This window comes from Staurois parvus, unplaced genomic scaffold (genome assembly GCF_062004578.1).
Source record: "Staurois parvus isolate SC_StPar_1 unplaced genomic scaffold, SC_StPar_1.0 ptg002140l, whole genome shotgun sequence".
NCBI classification, from domain to species: domain Eukaryota; kingdom Metazoa; phylum Chordata; class Amphibia; order Anura; family Ranidae; genus Staurois; species Staurois parvus.
In genome coordinates this window covers 1,452,284-1,462,359 of record NW_028319936.1, presented here as the reverse complement: position 1 = coordinate 1,462,359, position 10,076 = coordinate 1,452,284, and positions in this window count along the sequence as shown.

Here is a 10,076-nt window from a genome sequence, read left to right as displayed (position 1 = left end):
ATCTGAAATAAAAAAACTGTGTCACAAAGGAATTTTTTTTATAAATATCAAAATCAGACAATTATTTTACAAATGCTTTTTAAAAATGAAAAAATCTATTATAACAAGGGACACTTAGAAGGTTTGAAGACAATGGCCTGTCTACCAGATAATGATTGTAAAGTCCTGCTGTTATTCATTTTCCTTAATCTCTCTGTTGAAGCATATACAGACATCGGAACCATTTAATATTTTGGGAATAAATTAGATATTCTATCAGAGAGCAAAGCTTTGGATATTTTTCTTCCTCACGCAAACTTTAAACTTAAACTATCAAAAGTGTACAAGTTCTTTGAATGAGATTACATACTAGATTCTGAAATATTCCTAGTAGAAAGATGTACAATACAGAGTTCAGCACTCCAAGGTAATGCAAGATTTTTTTAGCACATGGTGTGTCATTACAATGACAGCAGTTCAGCAGAGAAATGCACCGGTACAATGGCAGTCAGTGAAGCATGTCCTTGCAGTGGTGGAGTGCACCGTTATCAGAATCATGCATAGTTACTGTGGCCATCAGTAAAAAAAAAATTTTATTTCAGTAGCAATTAGCATTGAGACAGTTTGACAGTACAGTGGCAGTCAGTGAAAAAGTGCATTGGTTTAGTAGTGGTCAACACTGAGATGGTCAGAGGAGAAGTGTGTCCATTTAATGGCAATCGGAGCAGAAGTGCAACAAGTGTGCAGCATCAGTCAATAGAAAAGTGGATCAGTGCAATGGCATTCTGTGGAGGATTGCAATGGTGCAGTGGTGGGCACAGAAGTATACAGATGCAAATATGATTAGTGGAGAAATGCATGGTTGCAATGATTGTTAGTAGAGAAGTGCAAGGGTGATATGTCGGTCAGTGGAGAAGGGCATGGGTACAGCGATGGTTATCAGAGAGGTACATGGGTGCCGTGGCAGTCAATGGAGAAATGAAGGGGTGTAGTGGCTCTCAATGAAACATTCTTGGGTGCAGTAGTAATCAGAGGATAAAGGCACTAACACTGCAACTTTCAGTGAATATGTGCATGGGAATAGTATCATTCAGTATGCAGGTGCACTGACTGTCATTGAAGAAGTGGGTCAACACAGTGATGATCAATGCAGTGTGCAGATGCAGTGGCTACCAGTGGAGAAGCGCAGTGGAGTAGTGGCAGTCAGTTGAGACATGCACGGGAGCTACACTTTGCCAGAACAATGGAGACAATGTCAGATAGATCAATCCACCTAAATAGTGTTTGTGCAAACATGCACTGTTGACATTTTGCTGTCAACAGTGGCATCTGCCTACATTTTGCCAAGGACACAGTAAAGTATGTAATTCACAGTGTACCATGTGGAGCAGTAAGGGGTAGAGAATGTACAACACAGTATCCAGAGAGGATTGATATGCACTATACAACACATAGTAAAGTGGGCACAAGGAAGTGGTGTTAACTATAAAACATGGTATACAAAGTGGATTCATGTGCAGTATACAACCTACAGCACAATGTACACAATGGTGCAATGAGAAGTATAAAACACACTGTGCACAGGGAGGAGCATGGAATTGACAGCATACCTGCAAATGGAGTTGTGTTCAGCATAGAATGCACAGCACAGCGTGCAGAGAGAAGTATAGAGCAAAGAAAATACAACAAAGTGCACCAGGTAGACTGATGTAAACTGCAGTATGTATATAGAAGTATGTAGAGTGAAGGGTTTGTGCCCATAAAGGATAGGGAAATAATGTGAGCTGGATAAAGAGTTAATTTAACCTGTTATCTGTTAACCATGTGGATCTTTGCCATAGAAATAACTGAAGCTGCTACTTGAGCTTTATGACGTCCTCCCAGTCACACACCTCGCATGAGCCCTAGATGTCACTCTGCAGCATGATCTGTCACCTTCTGTGTCTATCGTACACAGGGGTAAACAGATCATTGTACCAGGCCGAGCCCCTGTACCATGTGATTGCTATGACCAATCACAGCGATCACATGACAATTGTACACAATGGATGGCTTTCATTCATAGCCAATCATTGTACACTATTGTGATGATCTCTGTGATTGCTCACAGTGGTCACATGTACAATGTCTCTGTACCATGTGATAGCTGTAGCCAATCACAGTTAGCACAATAGTACACAATGAATGAATGGCAATGAATGTATGCATGCCATTCAAAAAAATTATTACTTGTAACAGTAATCATCACCGCTATAAGCAATCATAGTGTAAAAAAAATCCTGATCATGTCCCCAGAGTAGTGCAGTGTCAGTATAGTAGCACAGCGCTGGTCACAGCATGTAAAAAAAATTGGGAAAAAAGAAAAAAATATTTAAAAAGAAAAAATGTAAAAAAATTAAATATTTTTCTTTACATACTGTCACTAGTCAGTGTCCCTGACTGACCACTCCAGTCATATAATAAGCTGTACTTCTCTAGTAACAGTATGTAAAAAAAATTGTGAAAAAACATTTATTCCATTTCTTCATTTTCCACTTTGTGCCAAAAAATTACAACTTCAAAAAAGTCAATATACCTCTGTCTACTTTCCAAAAAGGTATAATTGGGGGGTATTTATACTGTCCTGGTATTTTAAGGTCTCAATAATTGAGGTAGGTGGTCAGTACATCAGGACTGATCAATTTTTAAAGATACACTGCTCAAAAAAATTAAAGGAACACTTTTTAATCAGAGTATAGCATCAAGTCAATTAAACTCCTGGGATATTGATCTGGTCAGTTAAGTAGCAGAGGGAGTTGTTAATCAGTCTCAGCTGCTTTGGTGTTAATGAAATTAACAATAGGTCCACTAGATGGGAAACCATGGGTTGACCCCCAACACAGGAATGGTTTTACAAATGGAGGCCACTGACATTTTTTCCCCTACTCATCTTTTCTGACTGTTTTTCACTAGTTTTGCATATGCCTAGGGTCAGTGTCACTACTGGTATCATGAGGCGATACCTTCACCCTACAGAGGTTGCACAGACAGTTTAACTCCTCCAGGATGGCACATCAATACGTGCTATTGCCAGAAGGTTTGCTGTGTCTCCCAGCACAGTCTCAAGGGTATGGAGGAGATTTCAGGAGACAGGCAGTTACTCTAGGCGAGCTGGACATGGCCATAGAAGGTCCTTAACCCATCAGCAGGATCGGTGTCTGCTCCTTTGTGCAAGGAGGAACAGGATGAGCACTGCCAAAGCCCTACAAAATGACATCAAGCAGGCTACTGGTGTGAATGTCTCTAATCAAACAATCAGAGATGGACTTCATGAGGCTTCTAGTTGGCCCTGTGATCACTAGAAGCAGTGGCAGGTCCGCCACTGGCACCCCATGATTTTCACAGATGAGAGCAGGTTCACTCTGAGCACATGTGACAGATGTGAAAGGGTCTGGAGAAGCTGTGGAGAATGTTATGCTGCCAGTAACATCGTTCAGCATGACCTTTTTGATGGTGGGTCAGTGTTGGTCTGTGGAGGCATATCCATGGAGAGATGCACAGACCTCTACAGGCAGGCTAGACAATGGCACCCTGATTGCCATTAGGTATTGGGATGAAATCCTTAGACCCATTGTCAGACCCTACGCTGGTGAAGTGGGTCCTGGGTTCCTCCTGATGCACAACAATGCCAGGCCACATGTGGCGAGAGCATGCAGGCAGTTCGTGCAGGATAAAAGGAATTGATACCATTGAATGGCCCCCACAATCGCCTGACCTAAATCCAATAGAACACCTCTGGGATATCATGTTTCGGTCCATCTGAAGCCGCTAGGTTGCACCTCAGACTGTCCAGGAGCTCAGTGATTCTTTTGTCCAAATCTGGGAAGAATTACCCCAGGACACTATCCACCGCTTCAATAGGAGCATGTCCCAACATTCTCAGGCATGCATACAAGCACATGGGGCCATACAAACTACTGAGTGCCTGCTGCATCATTTTTTCCCTTTGATTTTTGGGGAGTCTTTGAATTCAGTCCTCTGTAAGTTAATAATTTTAATTTCCATCAAACGATGGGGCATCCTTACATTCCTAACACATTACCCAGTCCATATCCGTATACAGTTGCAAGAAAAAGTATGTGAACCCCTGGGGATTACGTGGAGTTTTGCATGAATTGGGCATAAAATGTGCTCTGAACGTCATCTAAGTCACAACAATAGACGAACACAGTCTGCTGAACATAATAATACACAAACATTAGATGTTGCCATGGTTTAATTGCACATAACATGTAAACATTCACAGTGCAGGGAGGAAAAAGTATGTGAGGCCCTAGCTTAATGACTTCTCCCAGAGCTAATTGGAGCCAGGAGTGAGCCAACCTTGACTCCAATCAGTGTGATGATATTGGATGTGTTGCTGACAGCTGTCCTGCCCTTAAAAAACACACACCTGTTTTGGGTTTACTGGTTTCAAGAAGCACTGTCTGATGTGAACCATGCCTCACAGAAAAGAGCTCTCAGAAGACCTACGATCAAGAATTGTTGACTTGCATGAAGCTGGAAAGGGTTACAAAAGTATCTCCAAAAGCCTTGATGTTCATGTGTCCACGGTAAGACAGACTGTCTACAAATGGAGAAAGTTTAGCACTGTTGCTACTCTCCCTAGGCGTGGTTGTCCTGTAAAAATGACTGCAAGAGCACAGCGCAGAATGCTGCATGAGGTAAAGAAGAATCCCAGAGTGTCAGCTAAAGAACTACAGAAATCTCTGGCACATGCTAACATTTTTGTTGACACATCTACTATAAGGAAAACATTAAACAAGAATGGAGTACATGGGAGGACACCACGGAGGAAGCCATTGCTGTCCAAAAAGAATATTGCAGCAAGTTTGAAGTTTGCAAAAGAGCACCTGGATGTTCCACAGCACTACTGGCAAAATATACTGTGGACAGATGAAACCAAGATTGAGTTGTTTGGGAAGAACACACAACACTATGTGTGGAGAAAAAAAGGCACAGCACACAAACATCAAAACCTCATCCCCACTGTAAAACATGGCGGAGGGAGCATCATGGTTTGGGGCTGCTTTGCTGCCTCAGGGCCTGGATGGATTGCTGTAATTCATGGGAAAATGAATTCCAGAGTTCATCAAGACATTTTTCAGGAAAATGTACGACCATCTGTCCGCCAACTGAAGCTCCGCAGAGGATGGGTGATTCAACAGGAAAATGACCCAAAGCATAGAAGTAATTCAACAAAACAATGGCTGCAACAGCACAGAATACGCCTTCTGGAGTGGCCCAGTCAGAGTCCTGACCTCAACCCGATTGAAATGCTGTGGCATGACCTTAAGAGAGCGATTCACACCAGACATCCCAAGAATATTGCTACACTGAAACAGTTTTGTGAAGAGGAGTGGTCCAAAATTACTCCAGATCGTTGTGCAGGTCTGATCTGCAACTACAGGAAACGTTTGGTTGAGGTTATTGCTGCCAAAGGAGGGTCAACCAGTTATTAAGTCCAAAGGTTAACATACTTTTTCCTCCCTGCACTGTGAATGTTTACATGTTATGTGCAATTAAACCATGGCAACATCTAATGTTTATGTAGTATTATGTTCAGCAGACTGTGTTCTTCTATTGTTGTGACTTAGGTGACGTTCAGAGCACATTGTATGCCCAATTCATGCAAAACTCCACGTAATCCAAAGGGGTTCACATACTTTTTCTTGCAACTGTATATATCCAGCATGATATATTTCCCCATTGAGATCTGATGTGCTTTCAAAGTGTTTCTTTAATTTTTTTTGAGCAGTGTACATACACCATAGTTTGTAGGCTCTATAAAGTTCACACAGAATAAACAATGTACACTGATTTGGGTTATTTTTATATTTCAATATTTTTATTGAAACGAATGACAAATGATGCAAATATCAATCTGACAGAGGTCATATCACAAGTGAACATTAAGGCAGGAGACTGAAGTCTAACATCCAATTAGACAATATAAAGTAAACCAATTCTAGGTAGGCAATCCATCATAATACACAGAAGAATACTTCAATACGAGAGGAGAGTAAAAGCATGAACAAAAGCTACATAACGCAAACCTAATCCACAAGGGACCAGGAACATAACTATTCCATACAGCAGATATACTGTAGTGACAACAGCATAGAAAAGTGCAATAACAGTTGTACAATGGAGAGAAAACAGGGAGGGGAAAGGGGGCAGGGGACAGAGGGGAAAGGGTAGGGGAAGGACCACTGTTTCCGTGCCAGAAAACATAAATAAACATAAATAAATATAACAAATCCACGGATCCCATGTTCTGTCAAACTTCTTAGAGTTATTATGAAGAATACAGGTGAATACAGGTGAGTCTGTCATTGACCATAATCCAGTTCAGCTTAATCTTTACATAGTCAAACAGAACCACTGACCGTTTCCAATATTTAGCTATAGTAATTCTTACCGCCGGAAACATGTATATAATTAATTCACTGACTTTTTAGGAACCTCGTCAGGGAGTTTCTGAAATAGGGCCGACTCTGGAGATCTGTAGATATTTACTCCCGTCACTGAATAAATAAAATTTAACATCTTTTTTTTTTAATCTTGTTACTACAGGGCATTGCCACCAGATGTGTTGCATAGAACCCAATTGGCCGCACCGCCAAAAAGAAGTGGGCGATGAGGATGGGTAAATTTTTGCCACTCAAGTAGGAACCAAGTACCAGTGCAAGAGCGTTTTCAGGGCTGAGTGGGAGGGATTCTCCTGCTTTACTTGTAAATAGCGTGATGTTATTTGCTGGCCACGTCCGATTACGCCGTTTGATGATGAAATGCGCAGGATGGAGTCATGGCGTGTGATGTCATCACACCCCGCAACGTACTGCGGCGCTCTTGTTGGTTTGAAATATTACTTTGATATGCTGTTTTTTTATGGATGAATGTGAGTGCAATACTTTGAATAAATGGTTGTTTTCAGTTTGACTACACTATGTGATGGCTCTGTTCTATCTGTGATTTATACCTTTTTGGGAGAGTTACTGCTTATCTGGTTGAATTGACCTTGAAGCTTGAGAGAGTGGTGCAAGCGAGGCTAAGAGACTGAGAGGCTGTGCGACTGGTTTGATGGTGGAGGACTTCCATACACTGTGTCTCATTGTCCAAGCACTAGCACCCATGGGTCACTATATGAGGAGTGTGAATAGACTCATTTAATTAACTCTTATGTGTTTGGCCTGTTCCACACCTACCTTAGCGTAGTTGCATGTTTATAATTTTGTCACCTGTGAACTTTAAGAGCTACACTCCCTACTTTTTGATGTTATATAATTTGCCTTCTACAAAATTCCTGTGCTAGCTGCTTGTGTTTATAATCTTGTATTTTGTGCCTTAGTGCAGGTATCAAATTGCGTCTTTTATGACTTGGGTGAAGTCAGCTCAGGCACTACAAGCAGCAGGAAAAGACATGGAGGAAGCTATCAAGGCAATTGTGCAAGCCATGGATACTCATCAGTAAACCTCCATAGAAGTGAACTGTCGCCAAGAGGAGACAATGGCTCAACAGTAGCAAGCCCCGGCACAGGCTGTAGCTGCACAACAGGAAAACATTCACTTGCTGGCCATGCAGTTTACAGCCCAGCAGGAAAGCACACAAGCTCAAGTGACTGCCCTGAAGGAGGCAGTAGAGCATCTTGTTCAGTGATGTGAGCAAGCAACTGATGCCCCTAGTAAACAGGAAGCTGTGAGGGCCAGCAATTACTTGCAGAAACTGACACCCAGATGATGACCCATGATGAGGAGGCCTTTCTAGCCACTCTTGAGAGGATAGCAGAGAGAGGGGTGGCCCCGTGACCAATGGGCTGGCATCATTGCCCATTTTCTTACCAGTGATCCACAAAAGGCCTACTTTGATCTGCCAACAGAGCACATCAAGGATTATGAGCAACTGAAGGCAGAGATCCTGGCCTGCACCGGGGTGACTACGGCAGTACAAGACCAACCTGACTGGCTACCAAGGTCCCAGATGCATGAACTGGTGCAGCTGGTCAAAAAAATTGCTGCAACTAGAAAATGTGACCATCTCCCAAATGATGGAATGAGCCATGATGGACCAGTACCTATGGTCCCTGCAAGATGACCAACTTTCTGTCCAGCAGTTCAACTTTGTAGTAGGGCATAGACCCAGGAGACAGCATCAAAATGCCTATGCCTTCTCTCAAATACTGTACATTGTATGGTATAGAATTCTACCTCCAACACCTGAAGGGGGGGATATAGAGAGGATGCCAACAATGGGTCCTGGATGTGTGCTATGAGGCACTGATATTTGGGTTGTTGTCCTTTTAAGGGAAATGTTTTGTGTATTCAGGGGTTTCAACCATGCTGGGTGAGGAATTCTGGGATAGTCAAGCATAAGGAGAGGTATGACTTTCAGTCCTCTGCATTAACAATTGCTTATTTGGGACCTGGAATTGTGGAGATTCAGAGTAATATTTGAGTGGAAAAAGAACCTAAACCCATGACTACAGTGATCCAGTCCCCACAGAGTTAGGCAGCCTCCAATAACAGCACAAAAAAACAGAAAGCCCCTAGTGCTGGGTGTGATGGAGTAGTAGAAGTTGAGAGCAGAGACCTGCCTGATTGCTGCACTTGCACTGGAAGCTGCCAAACATTTAAAGCTGGATGCTGCTAATCTTGGGGTAAATACATGACTTATTTTTGTTTGTGCTGAAAACACTTTTGCAGACGTTTGTATTATGCTTTTCTGAAGTTAAGTCAGTTTAGTTTTGCTGCCTGAACCTCTGTTTTGTTTTTGTTAAAGAAAAATAAAGACTTAAGTTTTAGGCTCCATTCACACTAGGGCGTTTTAAATCATGGGCGGAATCGCCACAATTCTGCCCACAATTTGAAAGCGCGCTGTGACAATTTGAAAATGCCATTTCAATGGCACCCAAAAACACAGGGCTTTTTTGCTGCGGTACACGTCCCACATTTTTGTTCAAAATCATTGAGATACCCCACCATATAGCTCACCTTTTTTTGTTAGGGGCCTGTAAATTATTGCATCCATGATCAGCAAATCATGGGTGTAATGCCACAGTCTTGCAGCACAAGCTGTTCTGCTGGAAAAATAGAACTATTGTATCTTGAACAAATATAATTTGGCAGTTAGATGCTTCCATTGCATTACAAGAATTCTGGTCAGAAGATGCATTAAGGTAACCAAGGTTAACAATAGCTTGACCTTTTGATATATGACCTATGGCATGTATGACACATTAGTGCCATCTAGTAGGTTGAACTATGAAATGGTTCACCCATAGAAAATGAATGTAAAAGGAATTCATGAGAAAGGATACAGCCATATGGGATTGTCTACCTAAACTTTGTAAAAAAAAAAAAAAGACCAGCAGCTTAAGCCGACAGGAGGATTCCATAATAAGAAGGGTTTGCAACGGATGAAAAGTCACCTGGGGATGATACTAGTGCCTGATTTCCTCCAAAGAACTTTAAAAAAGACACAAAGCAAAACAAACCTTGCAACAATGAATTCGCTAAACCTTCTACCTTCCTCTCAGCAGCGACTTTGCTGCTCAGCTCTTTCCGCTCCCTCCACTCTTCTAAGCAGTGACACAGTAGATCAGTACCCTATCCCACTATCCCAGAGAAGCTGCTGTGTTCCTATTACATGTTAAGGGACTATAAATTTAAAGATCACTGTGTTCACAGATGCTCTCCATCCAATGTGACAGAGCATGAGCTATTTTGCAAAGAAGAATGGGCAAAAATTTAACTCGCTAGATGTACAAAGCTGGTAGAGACATCCCCAAAAAGACTTGCAGCTGTAATTGCAGCAAAAGGTGGTTCTGCTGACTCAGGTGGGCCTGAAAACAAATACACACCACACTTTTCAGATACTTGTTTGTAAACAAAATTTGAAAACCATTTATCATTTTCCTTCCACTTCACAATTATGTGCCACTTTGTGTTGGTCTATCATATAAAATGCCAAAAAAATATATTTTGTTTTTGGTTGTAACATGACAATATGTGGAAAATTAGAGACGACACAGGGGCGGGCTTCACAGTGACTCAGAGTC